The following is a 13,931-nucleotide window of genomic DNA, read 5'->3' on the forward strand; positions in this document are numbered from 1 at the left end:
AGGATTGACACTCCTTTGGGAAAAGTAAAATAATAATAGTTATTCTTTATATGTCCTTTTACTCCCCACATGCCCGATAGTTCTATTTGCCTCGAGATTCCATATCTCACAGTAGGCAGTTGTTGTAAGATCGCATAATCCACGACATCAGGTTGTCACGAGATCCCATATCCCACGGCAGGGAGTTGCCGCGGAATATTTTTTTTTGTGTTTTTTAATTTTTTTCACTTTAAATTTTGTGTATTGAACACATACGACATATGGATACCTCATTTTTTTTTTTTCTTTAAAGCTTATTTATACACTCCAAGAACAACACAAAAACCATGACAAAAAAAATGTACAATTGAGACATAATTTTGCTATCTCACGGTAAATATATTTCATATGCTATAAGAAAAACTTATGATCAAATTAATTAAGAAAAGTTTTGATAATTAATACAAACAAATACTCCATTTTAGTGAACACAACCATTTCGCAGCAACTAACTTTTTTTACGGTGGCTATTAAAAAAAAATGACCCACGGCAACCAGCCAACCACCTTCCATGGGATATGGGATCTCGCGGCAATCTGTTGTTGTGGATTGTGCGATCTTGCGGCAGCTTCTTGCCGTGAATGTTTTTTTATGTGATTAATGGAGGGTGTCCAGTACCTTTGAATTGGTCAAAAGGGTGCCAATTTCAAAAAGTGGGGTGTCAATACTGCGAAGGGTCGCGGTATTGACATCCCATAAAATGAAACTGGCACCCTTTGACCAATTCAAAGGTACTGACACCCCTCTATTAATTACACAAAAAACATTGACGGCAATCAATTGCCGCGAGATCGCACAACCCACGACATCGAGTTGTTATGAGATCCCATACTCCACGTAAGGTGGTTGCCATGGGTCATTTTTTCTTTTAAATTTTTTTTAGTAGCCACTGTAAAAAAAATTAGTTGTCCCAAGATGATTGTGTTTACTAAAATGGAGTATTTACTTGTGCTAATTATCAAAACTCTTCTTCATTAATTTGCTCACAAAATTTTCTTATAGCATATAAAAATATTTGTCGCAAGATAACAAAATTATGGCTCGATTGTATTTTTTTTTTATCATGGTTTTGATGTTGTTCTTGGAGTATATAAATAAGCTTTAAAGAATAAAATGAGGTATCCATGGGATATGAGGTATCCATGGGTTGTCGTGTGTTCAATATGTAAAATTTGAAGTGAAAAAAAAAAAAACACAAAAAAAATGTTATGTAGTAACTGCTTGCCATGGGATATGGGATATCGCGGTAACCCGATGCCGTAAATTGTACAATCTCGCGGTAACTGTCTGCCATAAGATATGAGATCTCGCGGCAACCCGATACTGTAGAACTATGAGCTTGTGGGGTGTAAAATGATATATAAAAAATAACTATTATTGTTTTACTTTTTGTTAAAAGAGTGTCAAATCCCATAAAGTGGGTTGTAACTGCTACCCTGAAAGTAAAGAGGCGTGTCTATGTACCACGAATTCTGAAATTTTATGTGATTTTAACCTGTATGAATCTTGTAATGTAATTAATTCTTATTTAACAAGCTGTTAATGTTTTCATACATAAAATACAAACCGAGTGGTTTTGTCCTCCCAGTTCAATACAAAACTTTCCGTTTTTCTTTTCGAACAGAGCCAATTTTTAGGTTGATGATGCTTTGTACTAAGCAGCTGCCATCTCAGATTCTAGTGCATACTGCATAACATTTCCATGCTTCACAACATCTAACCCACTAGCATACAACTATACACAAGATCAAAATTACAACAAAACAACATATAAAAATAGTAGAAACACACTCTGCCTCTGAGCTAAGGATTACTATCTTTGTTTGACAATTTATGACATATGGCATACCATTTGTTCCACTGACCAAATCAAAGCATGACAGTTGTCTCAGCCAACCAATACATAAAAGGGAAATTATTTGTTGGATATATATGTGCCCATTAGTCCCTTCACTAGTTTATGTTTTTTAAAATGTCATGAACTTGTTGAATTTGGAAGTAGCATTTGTGTTTATTTATAGTTCTTTCCAAACAAGATGAAAAGATTAAGATATACAGCCGTTTTTTTCGTTTTATTCCTCTCTTTCTCTCTTGTCTAGTCCAAGTCTTTTTTCATCGACAATTTTCTGGTGACTCTGGTCCAAGTCATAAAAATAGCTATGGCTATTTTCTTTTTTTTTTTTCTTTTGGGGACTGGAATTAATAGTGCTTTGTCATTCGTGAGTATACAAGACAGTCCAATGATGTCATAAGTTCATAACCTTTAGCTTTACCATCCGATAAAGATGCACAAGGACAAAATAGAAGGAAAACTTTAGAAATCAAATCTGTTGTTTGCACACTTGTGCTTCATTTGGATTATAAAACGTGTGTCCCAATCAAGAGATGCAATGTACTCAAATTTTCAAAGATAAAATGTATGGTACCAAAGATAAAATGTCTCAAACTACTGCGGTGATCCATCATCCATGAACCAGAGTTTGAATTTGGGACCACAGTACTTTTAAATTTCCAATCTCTTTCACTACTCAAATACTCAATATCTGTTGTATTTATTGCAGATAGTTTTCTTAAAAAGTAGGTAAATTAGAAACCAAGGAATCAAACTCAAGAAGAGTGTGTTGGTAGTTGGTACTTGATACGTGATAGTCATATGAACGTATAATTTACAATACATTGACATATTAATTTCAATATGTTTAGGAGTACGAACTTGAATTATTTGCTACATGAAATAAGAATAGTAGTATACGTATAAATTACTCAAATTCCTAGAATCTCTTGCCTATGGTGGCTCCGTTGGTGCTAATGTGAAAGAAAAAAATAAAATGACAGAGAAAAGTACAGGGAATTTGCAGAGAAGAGATTTGGACGGTCCTGACAAATTTAAAGTCATCCCATGAATCTTTAATATTAAATTCATCCAATGGCAATGATTACAAGGGTAAACATCTGCATAATAAAACGTATAGAAATATAGATAGGTTAGGGTGATGAGAAGTTAGTGTGAACTGTGAAGAGGATACCGTTGGTGATCATCTCCAGCTGTCACAATTGTATTATTGGAATCCAACTATGTTCAGTGTTCACGACAACTTTTATATTTTTCTTCATAATCTAATCTCTCTACTTCTTTCATTAATGTATCAGGTATTCAATTAGAGTCCCTTTAAGAAGAATTCTAATCAAGCAAGGTATTGATAGAATTGCTTCAATGCAACCCCAGGTGGCAACTACTTGCACAAAAGGACAAATAAAAACGGCAAATTGAATTGTTTCTTAAGTTTAGTACTTCACAAAAACTAGCAATGGGTAGATTATGAGGTGCATTTTGCAAGTGCGCATTCAAGTTGTTATAGATTATCAAATTAGTTAATCCTAACGGTATGACGAAGAAAATTAAATGAATGAATTCCACGCAATATATTAGCGCGGGTGGCACTAGAGCAACTCTTAGCTAGAATGAGTTGCTATTGCTCACGACCTTTCCCATAATCATAGTCCTGTTTTGAATAAGAGGTAGGGCAGTCCAACAAGTAAGCAGCTTATTGGAGTGGAGGTCCAGCGAATTTAGAGAGAGATGTGACACATTGGTGTACACCAAGGCAAGATAGACGACTTGGCCAAAAACAAGTACACAGCTTAGTAAAGGCCCCACTTAGTCTGATATTCTTGTGTCATGAGATATTTCTTACAACCCATGAAGATTCCTTCTATATCTGGAAAGATTTTGATCCATAGAATAGCATGTTCAGTTTGTCTACTGGCAATTCTATAGTTAGATAATAGAATTCTAGTCATGGGAGGAGGAATGATGGTGTGCCAAGAAGCAATTATAACCAGTCTTACGTTAAGACTACTTAAAAAATACGTACACCTTTGGGAGATGAAGTCTTGAAGACCAAGTTTTAGAGGGTGAAACGCTTTACTTATTTCGTAACATTGTCTACTCCCAATACCAAATACAGAATATCTGAATTGCTATAAAAAAGTGATTTTTAACAGTTTTGAAATTCATACTTCTTAAGAATTAGTTTTTGGAGTGAAACGCACACATTTAAGATAGAAACGGCCCGTTTCTATCTTAAATTTACAAACAAAAATATCTCAAAACGGCTAGTATGCAATTCCGGTACAAGGTACAAATTCAAAGAAAAAAACGCTTTTCAATTTCAGCCTAACGTATTGATGATCTTATAAATGAAATAGACTGATTACAAGAGGAAACAAAAACAGGTTACTGGGTTTTTGGTGGAGCTAACTATTGTACAAGGACAGACTGACCCATGGTTCAATTCCTATAAAGAAAAAAAGCGATAGGCCTAGGCCCGTGGGTCATGTTTAATAAGATTGGATTATAATAAGAAAGATCAGCAACCTTTAACAGTAGCATGCAATTTGAAAGAAAGCGAGAGAAGAATGTTTTACGAAGGCAATAGGGTTGTATTCCATCATAATCTTTACTTTATAATGAAAACTCCCCAAGCAACAGTATTTTTTTGAGTCGACTAGATTTTTTGTTTTTCAAATTTGCCATCACTCCTATTTTCTATTTACAATGCTATAATCTGATTTTATTTGTAATTTATTATATTTGATAAGGGTAAATGTGTAAATATAATATTCAACTCTAATTAGATTGGTCAATAATTGCGGCTGGGCTTTTGTTGGAATTCGATGGGCTTTATGTTACTGGGCTTCAGTTGCAATTTGGTTGGACTTATTTTGAGTGGGCTTCGGTTGCAATTTTTTTAAAAATCAACCTCACCATATGGATTGGGCTTTTGTTGGACTTGTTTTTGTGGCTTGATTAATTGGACAGCTCTCAATTTCACTCTCATAGAACGTGCCCAAAATACTAGTACTGGTAAAATATCATAATTGTTTTTAGCAAGGGTCAAGAGTGTGAGAGCATCATCAATACGTTGTTAAAAAAAATTGTGACACATCAGCTTTTTTCGTCAATCAAAATTGTTATTTTCGTGTCAAGTACCAACGCATTTTCGACGAATTTGGGGTTTCTATTTCGGACGGGAATAGTTGTCCTGTCTAACATCTTGGGCCCAAAAAAATATAGCCCGTTTTAATTTGTTAATTTTAATTTTTTATTAAAAAAAAAAGGAAAAAATGTTAGACGGCAAAACTTATCCCGTGTGAGTCATTTATATATTTCTTACTAATTTGGTTTCGGATTTGACAATTGTTAAAATAAAAAATGTGTTTTGACAGCGTGTTGGGGGCGAAAATTGCCAAATTTTTTTTGTCAACTATTACATTGAAAATAGATTTTAACAATGCGTTGTTGATGATGCTATGAGAAAATTAGGGGTGGAATTTGGGCGGGTTGGGTCAGGTTGAGGCTTAACCCAAATTTCAAATGTTTTAACCCGAGCATGGGACCAAGCCCTAGTCGGTCTTTAAATTTTCAGTCCAAGCTCAAAGCCAACTCGGGTTGGTCAAATTTCTCAAGTTTTAATGTTAAACAGTGAAGGACTCAACGCCTTTTTTCACTGCTAAATAAATAAATCTTACTATATTAGAAAAATATGGTGGTCGATGAATAGTAATTTCCACATACGTCACAGGGGTATTTTTGTCTTTTCGTTCTCTATTGTGGGGGCAAAATCGTCCATTCACAAGGATAAAAAAAAAAACTAAAATTCTAGAGAGAGAGAGAGAGTGCGAAGGGAAGGAAACCCAACTAGCTTTCTCTTCTCGCCTGCCCTAAAAAAAAATCATTACCCTATTTGGATTTTGGGAAGGACGTTTACTCTCTGGAAAAAACTGTGGGGGTCGATCACTTGACAAAACTTCTCAACAGTTCTCGATTTTTCTCTCTCTTCTCAAGCTTACAGTATGACGGTAAAAAGAAGAAGGAAGAAGGTTAGTTCAAAATGTTGAAATCATCATTAAATTTTCGACTTTGTTCTTCAGGATTTTTATTTGTTACAGTTGCATAGGTGATTTAATTTAGGAAAGCGATGAGAACACAATTTAACACGTTTAAATTTGGTTTAATTTTGAAACCATTATTGTCTCAATTTGCGATTTAATGAGTGCACAATATACTCTTTCATTATGTTTTTGGGCTGATTGCTTATCAGTTTTTTAAATTTAATAAGTGCACAATGAATTGGTTCTTAACTCAGTGAACTAAGGAAACCTTTAAAATGTTAAAGGAATAATCTGTTCGTAAAAACACACTGTATTTTGTCATGTATGCGTATATATGCTATAACTAGGTAAGGTAACATTTAACTATTAAAGGTCTTCCGTAATTACTATGTACTGAGGTTAATGCTTGATTTTGTTCAACAGAAAGATAGAGTCAGCTAAGATCTCAAAGGGAGGATTGCCTGAAAAATTGTGGATCAAGGTATAAAACTTATTAAACGAGAGAAGTGATATTCTAAATAATCCTCATTGATAAGTCCAGTAGAAGTGATTTTTTATTTAGTGGAATCACATGTCCGCCCTTGTGCCTACTGGCATTAATATGATCTACTAAATCAAACAATTTTGTTCCGTTTTGGATATTGTCAAAAATTATTTGATTCACAAACTGGAAATTTTTCCATGCAGCAACAATTTGCAATTGGAGTGAATGATGTAACCCGTGTGCTGGAGCAAATGTCTCCAAGTTCTCTTCCCGGGAAAGCTACTGAAGACTTAAGTTTAGAATGTGGAGGGTGGCAATGATTCTGCAGTTCAGCTTCAGGTTGGTTGCCTCATTATAGTCATTTTCATTTCCTTTATTATTTATGTTTGATCAGTTGGAAGAGCTTTCTATCTTTAGTTCTAATTAAAGTACTGAATATGTAGTAATAGTTAAGGGAACTTGAATATTTAACTATTTTTTTGCCGGGGAACAACTTTCTGATAGTTTGGATTTACAATACAATATTAGCTGCATATTGCTTTGATGACAGTTTCCATCAAACAATTTTGTTCCGTTTTGGATATTGTCAAAAATTATTTGATTCACAACTTGGAAATTTTTCCATGCAGCAACAATTTGCAATTGGAGTGAATGATGTAACCCATGTGGTGGAGCGAATGTCTCCAAGTTCTCTTCCCGGGAAAGCTACTGAAGACTCAAGTTTAAAATGTGGGGGTGGCAATGATTCTGCAGTTCAGCTTCAGGTTGGTTGCCTCATTATAGTAAGATTTTCATTTCCTTTATTATTTATGTTTGATCAGCTGGAAGAGCTTTCTATCTTCAGTTCTAATTAAAGTACTGAATATGTAGTAACAGTTAAGGGTGAACTTGAATATTTAACTATTTTTTTGCCGGGAGAACAACTTTCTGATAGTTTGGATTCACAATACAATATTAGCAGCATATTGCTTTGATGACAGTTTCCAATACATGTTTTATAACAGTTTCCAGTATTTTGTCATGTATGTGTATATATGCTATAATGTGGAGATTTAAAACCATGTTCTATTGCTATAGAGTAAGATTTGCGAAACCTGAGTTTTAGGATTTTGTAATGTACAGATATAATTCTTAAATGGTCCGCATGAATTTACCTTAGAAATAAATATTTTCTATTAATTACTTTGATGTCATTCGTTTAGTACAAGATTAATCTTTAGATGGGAGTGTCTTGATGTATTTGGTTCCACCACTTTTTCTTCTTAACCCCTTTTAGTTTAGAAGTGAAATCTAAAACCATTTGACACTATTTTATTGAAATTTATAAGCGAGTGACCTTTGCATACAGTCTAATACTATATCATTTTGTTTTTTTTTCTTCAGGGCTATGGCATGTCTGAGTCCATTGCAATAGGAGCACGTGGCTTGAATAATGGAAAATTTATGAAGTATATGTCAGTGGGACTTCTGGTGCCAAACATATAGGTTAAAGTTGTGAATTGGAACTCTGGTTCCTGTATGCCTCCATGCAATAGTGGTGAGCTATGGTTAAAAAGACCTGGTATTATGAAAGGTAAGCGGTAATATACTGAACTAGATATGGTGAATTTTGGTTTTGAATTTTGATGAATTGGCCAAATGGGTTATTATTCTCCGATTTTTCATTTATAATAACACAACATTGTTCTGAGGGTAGCTTAGTTTGGTATGCACATTTAGTATGAGGGATTTTCAATCTCTTTGTAGGAATGATGTTATTGTCGTTATTGTAAAAAACTCAGACTTTGAAGTTTTATGAGTGGGATTTTAAATATAAATAAGTGAATCTTCCAGCTGGCAAGGTGTGAGCAGGCTTAGATGGTAAAGCATGTGGGACTTGTTATAGAGACTTAGGTTCATAAATCTCAAAGAAGATTCACAATGGAAGGAAGATAGATTTTTTTTTTTTTTTTTTTTTGTCTTGCTAAACTAAGAAAGATTCTCATACCGAAGTAGCATATGTGATGGTGACATTGCTAATATATAAATGCAATAGAAGCTAATTTTTATTTTGGATAATATGATTTTGGGCACCACTAATTACAAACTTTGGTGCAGATGAAACTCTGATGCTTAGCCGCGTGAATCTGTCTGTATGGTTGTTTCTACTTCGTCAACTGTTCTCAAGGTTCCGTTTTGTCTTTTTTTAATTTTATGTATACTTGCTCAATGATTGATTTACGTATGTGACTATTTGCTTAATTATTTAAACGTTTATTGCTTAATTATTATTTTTAACTAATTTAATTAGATGCATTCTCTTGCCCATCATGGTCAACTCTTAATAAAAGTTGTAGTTTTGAAGTGAAATCTTGAATATAATTGAACTTAATTATACTTGAACATTGATATTGCGTTTGTTTCACTATCACCCGAACTCTGGCGAACAACATAGTCATTTTCTTAGTTATTGAGCACTTCTATTAAGTTGATGTCTGTATAGGCCCCCACTTTGTGGCTCATTAACCCACGGATCCAGCCCAGTTCAAATAAGCCCAAGGGCTTAATCCTAACTACACTTAATAACTGGTCTATTTATGAATATGTCCAGATTCATTATTCTAAAATATAAGGATAGATGTTCAAAGAGATAAGAATTCTTTTGACAAACAAACACAATTCTCTTAGGACTCAGTCTTTACCAATTCATAAAGAAACATTCTCTCTCACAATAAGGAACTACGTTGAAACTTGATCCCTAGATAATAGATCTTGGGTACGTAGGCAGCCATTATTTGGTTCAGTTTCATCTCCCCAAACATCAAATTCCTCTGTTTCTTAGTGCGTTCTTCACCATTGCTCTCGTTATGTTGAAGCAGGTTACTGCCGAAACATAATTGGCGTCGTCTATGGGTTTTTTGAATCCATTATCACGTGAAACAATCAGGATGGTAAGCACAAGAAGCAGACCAAATAGTCAACATATTCCTGCTGCCAATAGGAATCACAACCTTCGAAATTCAAGTTGGCCAATGCAAGAACCGTTGAACAATCGAGTTGCTCCTAGTGGTAGGATCAATTCTCAACATACAACTGCAACAACGCCACCGCAAGGTGTTATTTCTCAAGCACAATCAACCAGTGCACGCTCTAAGAGTAATGACCCTATTACCCGAACTTATGGGGAGAATCGGATTGACAGGGATAACTACTACCCTAGACATGTCCGATCTCAAAGGAAATATTTACCTCAGAGAATCAATTTCAGGGAAGACCGCCATCCGAGATATGTCTGACCTGACAGGGAAGGCCGACCTCGCAGATTTGAGGAAAAATCGCCATCCTAGATAGGTCCGACCAGACAGGCCGGGAAAGAATGTGTCACGGAAGAAAGTATAAGGAAGACCATCATCCTAGACCGGACGGACTTGACAGGGAATGCCGACTTCACAGATTTGAGGAAAATTGCCATCCTAGACAGGTCCGACCAGATAGGCCGGGAAAGAAGGTGTCACGGAAGAAAGTATAAGGAAGACCATCATCCTAGACCGGACGGACTTGACAGGGAAAGCCGACCTCGCAGATTTGAGAAAAATCACCATCCTAGACAGGTCCGACCAGACAGGCCGGGAAAGAAGGTGTCACGGAAGAAAGTATAAAGAAGACCATCATCAGGCCGACCTTGCAGATTTGAGAAAAATTGCCATCCCAGACAGGGAAAAAAGGTGTCACGGAGGAAAATATAAGGAAGAACAATATCCCAAACGAGACCGACTTGACAGGGAAGGCCGACCTCGTTGACTAGAGGAAAATCGCCATCCTAAATAGGTCTGATCCGATTGGGAAGGAAGGTGTCACATAAGCAACTAGAGGGAAGACCACGATCCCAGACAAGCTACCGGCTTAGATAGGCTGGTTACACGCAAAGAAAAAGACAGTCTCCAGGCGGACCCGAATGTGTGTATCGTCTAAAATCTCCAACTCTTGTAAGAGATAATGGCAAGTGTCATCCTCCACATAGGCTCAACCGGGGGCGTCTGTTTGTTTAAACCCAAAACTTATAGAATCGGAAAAGTTTGGACAAAATTGGCAAGGACCCTACATCATAGATCGTCCAACATCTAAGGGGTCATATTTCCTCAGTACTGTTTCTGGAAGAATGATAGAGAAACCATGGAATGCTTACCACCTTTGCAAGTTTTACCGTTAGGAAATCTTTTGCATTTTTGCGTTTACTCCATCAATAACAAATCTATCCATCTATGTAGTTCATTCTATTTTATCCCTCAATAAAGACATTTAATTTCCATTCTCATATGTTTGGTTGTCATTTTACATTACTCTATTTTTCTGTACTCTTCCTTTCAACAATGTCATTCATTAACTTTAATTCTAGATAGGTCATCCATATTATGCCTTCTTCGGTCCAAGTCAGTCGCATTAATGCCTACTTGAAGGAAATCCGAGTCATTAAGATGATTATTCTTGCTCGGTACAATTATTACAATACTCCCAAATTACAATATCCGTGCAAATTCCACTACTAAGGCAACGACGTTGTGTTTTAGTTTCGTCCCAGTGCAAGGGTGACGGCCTTGCATTTGTGGAAACTCTGAAAGTTGTCAGGCCTTGCCCCACGTTTGGTATAACTATTTTGATGCCTGAATAGCTACATTCATTGAGGACGATCACGACCCCTTTGCCTTTCAATCACACTTTCTCCAATGGATTTTATATTGGGGGCGTCTGCATTCCCCTCGTTATATCGCTATCATATATTTCTATCCATACTACGTATCAACATACAACACAGCACGCAAGATCAAAAGCGAGATGACATATTATTATCAAGTTATTACCGACAATGCATGTTCATTCAAGATTGGTAGTATTTTTACTACATTTATTTCAAAATCAACTGTCTATTAAGTTCCCTCTGGAAAAGGCACACCTTTCGGAGAAACTTTAACAATCTCCATATACATTAGATATAATTTATTATATGTATTCTTTCTCTCTTCATTCTCTTCCAGAACATCTGCCTTTTGCATAATTGCTTGCATCCTCTCCATCTCCTTATTTCCTATCTATAGGGAAGCTTGTGTTAACAATTTCTTATTTTTCACATTCTCTTTCTTAGCAACACTTAATTCTTTTTCTAACCCCAACACTTTTGCAGTCATCTTTTCGTTTTCTTCTTCCTGCGTTTTCACCTGGGCTTTCAAATCTTCTAATTCTTGGTCCTTTACATGCGTTCCGGGCTCCTCGTTCTTCCATCTCATTTAATTCTTCTATTATTCTCACTACATGAAATATTAACATAACCTTAAAACGCATGCTACAGTTAAATAACTAAACAAATAAACTAATAATTTACCTCGTTCCTTTTCTCCCATTGCATGCTAGTTGTCACTTGGATTAAATTGTTAGATTCACCTTGCATTTTGTGATTTTCCTTCAGTGTTAAAATGCCAAATCCAACCTATGCAGTATCGTCTTTCTTCTCTACATTTTTATCCACAGTTTTCTCCTTTTCTTTTACGCTCTCTTCTCTCCCATAACCATCTTCTAAAAATTTATAAGTTTCACCGTTGTCCTTCAACGGTAACTCATAATCTTTTCTCCTTAGCGTTCTCCTCTTTTTTGAAGTATTCACTCCTTCCTCTGTATCATTATTACTATCTTCATCTTCTACGATTATTCATTTATTCCTAATAATATTGTTTTGATATTTGATCTTATTTTGTCTAATTAATTGTCCACTAATAACTTCAAATTCTTTAGTTTGCTTTTTCTCCACACCTCTTTTATTATTTTTCCTTCCTACAACTTTACAACTCTCATCTTCATCTTCATCCTCTCCTTCAAAACTTCTTTCTTCTTCTCCCTCATCACTCTCTTGCCCTTCACTCTCATCCTCTTTTTACGCCTCTTCCTCCACCTCACATAGGAAGTCCACTATATCATCTGGGAAACTTAGGTCAAATACTTCAGCTGGAATTTTCCCATGGAAGTAAAATTTTAAGCTATTCTGTGTTTTGCTATCCATGTCTACCATGTCAATCGGCGGAATTTCCTCTACATATACAGCCACCAACAAAAACACAATTAGTAATTAAGGTATTACAAAATCTTTCTTTCCTAACACAGATATAATATTGACCTATGCGTAAACACAATACAGTTTCTTACCAGTAAAATTGTTGGGAACGTCCCTTCCTGTCGTGTTCCACTTCCCTCGTATGCGATACGGATAATCTTCCCAATGCTTACAGCTATCAGGAAGACCACTAAATCTCTCCCTTCTTTTTTTAAAGTGCACACCGAAAGCATTATGAAATTGTCTTTCGGAGTGACACGAGGCCTTGCAATTGAGTAAAGCTCTTGACACCCAAATCTTCGCTTGTACCGTAGTTGTAATCTTCGCATCCTTGAAACTATTAACCAAAATGGAACTGACATCTGTGCAGGTGTAACATGCCACCATTCTAAGATCCTTGCAACAGTATTATCCAAGGGAAATTTCAAACCATATAATAATTGGTGCCATGTTGCTACTACTTCATCTTCTTTGGCTTTTTGTAAAACACTTTTCACACTGTCCACATTGAATTCTTGTAATGCAAACCATTTCTTCATCTCCGTTATTGAAGTCTTCCTTGGTTGACCTCGTATGTATAAAGTACCTTTTGTTTTGGTCCATCTTCGTTGAAGTTGAATTCTCGCAATTACCGTTTCAAATTTTCGCTTCCAACAAAAAATAATAATAATCCTTATTACTGGTTTCATTCTCAATTTTTTTTCTCTTTCTTTCTATTTAGTTTGGTTCTCCAACCCCACCTGGTGTGTTGTATTTATAGTGGGTTCTGATAGTTTAGCTAAACAACAATTCTAAATATTATTCCCTTGTGTATTAGGACTCCTCAGTGTGGAACCCGCCCTTTCATACATTACCTTTCTTGTTTTGTTTTATTCACTTCCTTGTTTTGTTTTTATTGCCAATCTCAATATTTCGCCAACACCAACTTCTACATCAACTTCAGTCAAGAAATTCGCATGGTAAGTCGGCCCTACACTTTCACATGGGTCCTATTCCTATTGCTTTTTTCATTCTCTTTTCACATGGGTCCGGCCATGCTCTTTTCACATGGGCAATCTTTTAGCCCTTCTTAGTAATTAAAGCTGGTCTTACGTAATATAACTCCTCTTCCAACAAATATTTTGTCATAAAGCCGGTCCTACCAATACCAATACCAATTCTTTTTTGTTTTATTAGCACTCCAATTTTTTCAATGGTTCTATTCCTATTCTACTCACTTTTACTTATCCAGGCCAGTCAAACAAGAGTACACAAAACAAATCATTTAGGCCGGTCTTACTACTCTTTTACCTATTTCATTTGTTTTTTCTTATAACCAAACAAGTTCCAAACCCATATTATTACTTTTGCAGCTCTATTATTCTTAGCTTTTTAGCCGACCTCACACAATTAATTAAGTTAAGAATTATTTTCGTCAATTACTTCCGCCAATAA

At 35.6% G+C, this 13,931-nt stretch overlaps 1 long non-coding RNA gene across 4 annotated transcripts in view; it reads left to right on the forward strand.

Annotated features, from left to right (window-relative positions):
- The first annotated feature begins 5,699 nt into the window (after positions 1–5,699).
- Positions 5,700–13,931, forward strand: part of LOC147491087 (uncharacterized) — a 96,216-nt gene continuing 87,984 nt past the window's right edge. For 2 of the 4 annotated variants that reach the window (XR_015200033.1, XR_015200036.1), the window contains exons 1-6: positions 5,700–5,922; positions 6,358–6,415; positions 6,622–6,757; positions 7,048–7,182; positions 7,802–7,991; positions 8,516–8,585. This is a non-coding gene — a long non-coding RNA (uncharacterized LOC147491087). The remainder of the gene's footprint in view (positions 5,923–6,357; positions 6,416–6,621; positions 6,758–7,047; positions 7,183–7,801; positions 7,992–8,515; positions 8,586–13,931) is intronic. The other 2 variants (XR_015200035.1, XR_015200034.1) reach the window with 2 other exon arrangements.

The sequence above is a fragment of the Coptis chinensis genome, chromosome 6, assembly GCF_015680905.1.
Source record: "Coptis chinensis isolate HL-2020 chromosome 6, ASM1568090v1, whole genome shotgun sequence".
In the NCBI taxonomy this organism is placed as follows: Eukaryota; Viridiplantae; Streptophyta; class Magnoliopsida; order Ranunculales; family Ranunculaceae; genus Coptis; species Coptis chinensis.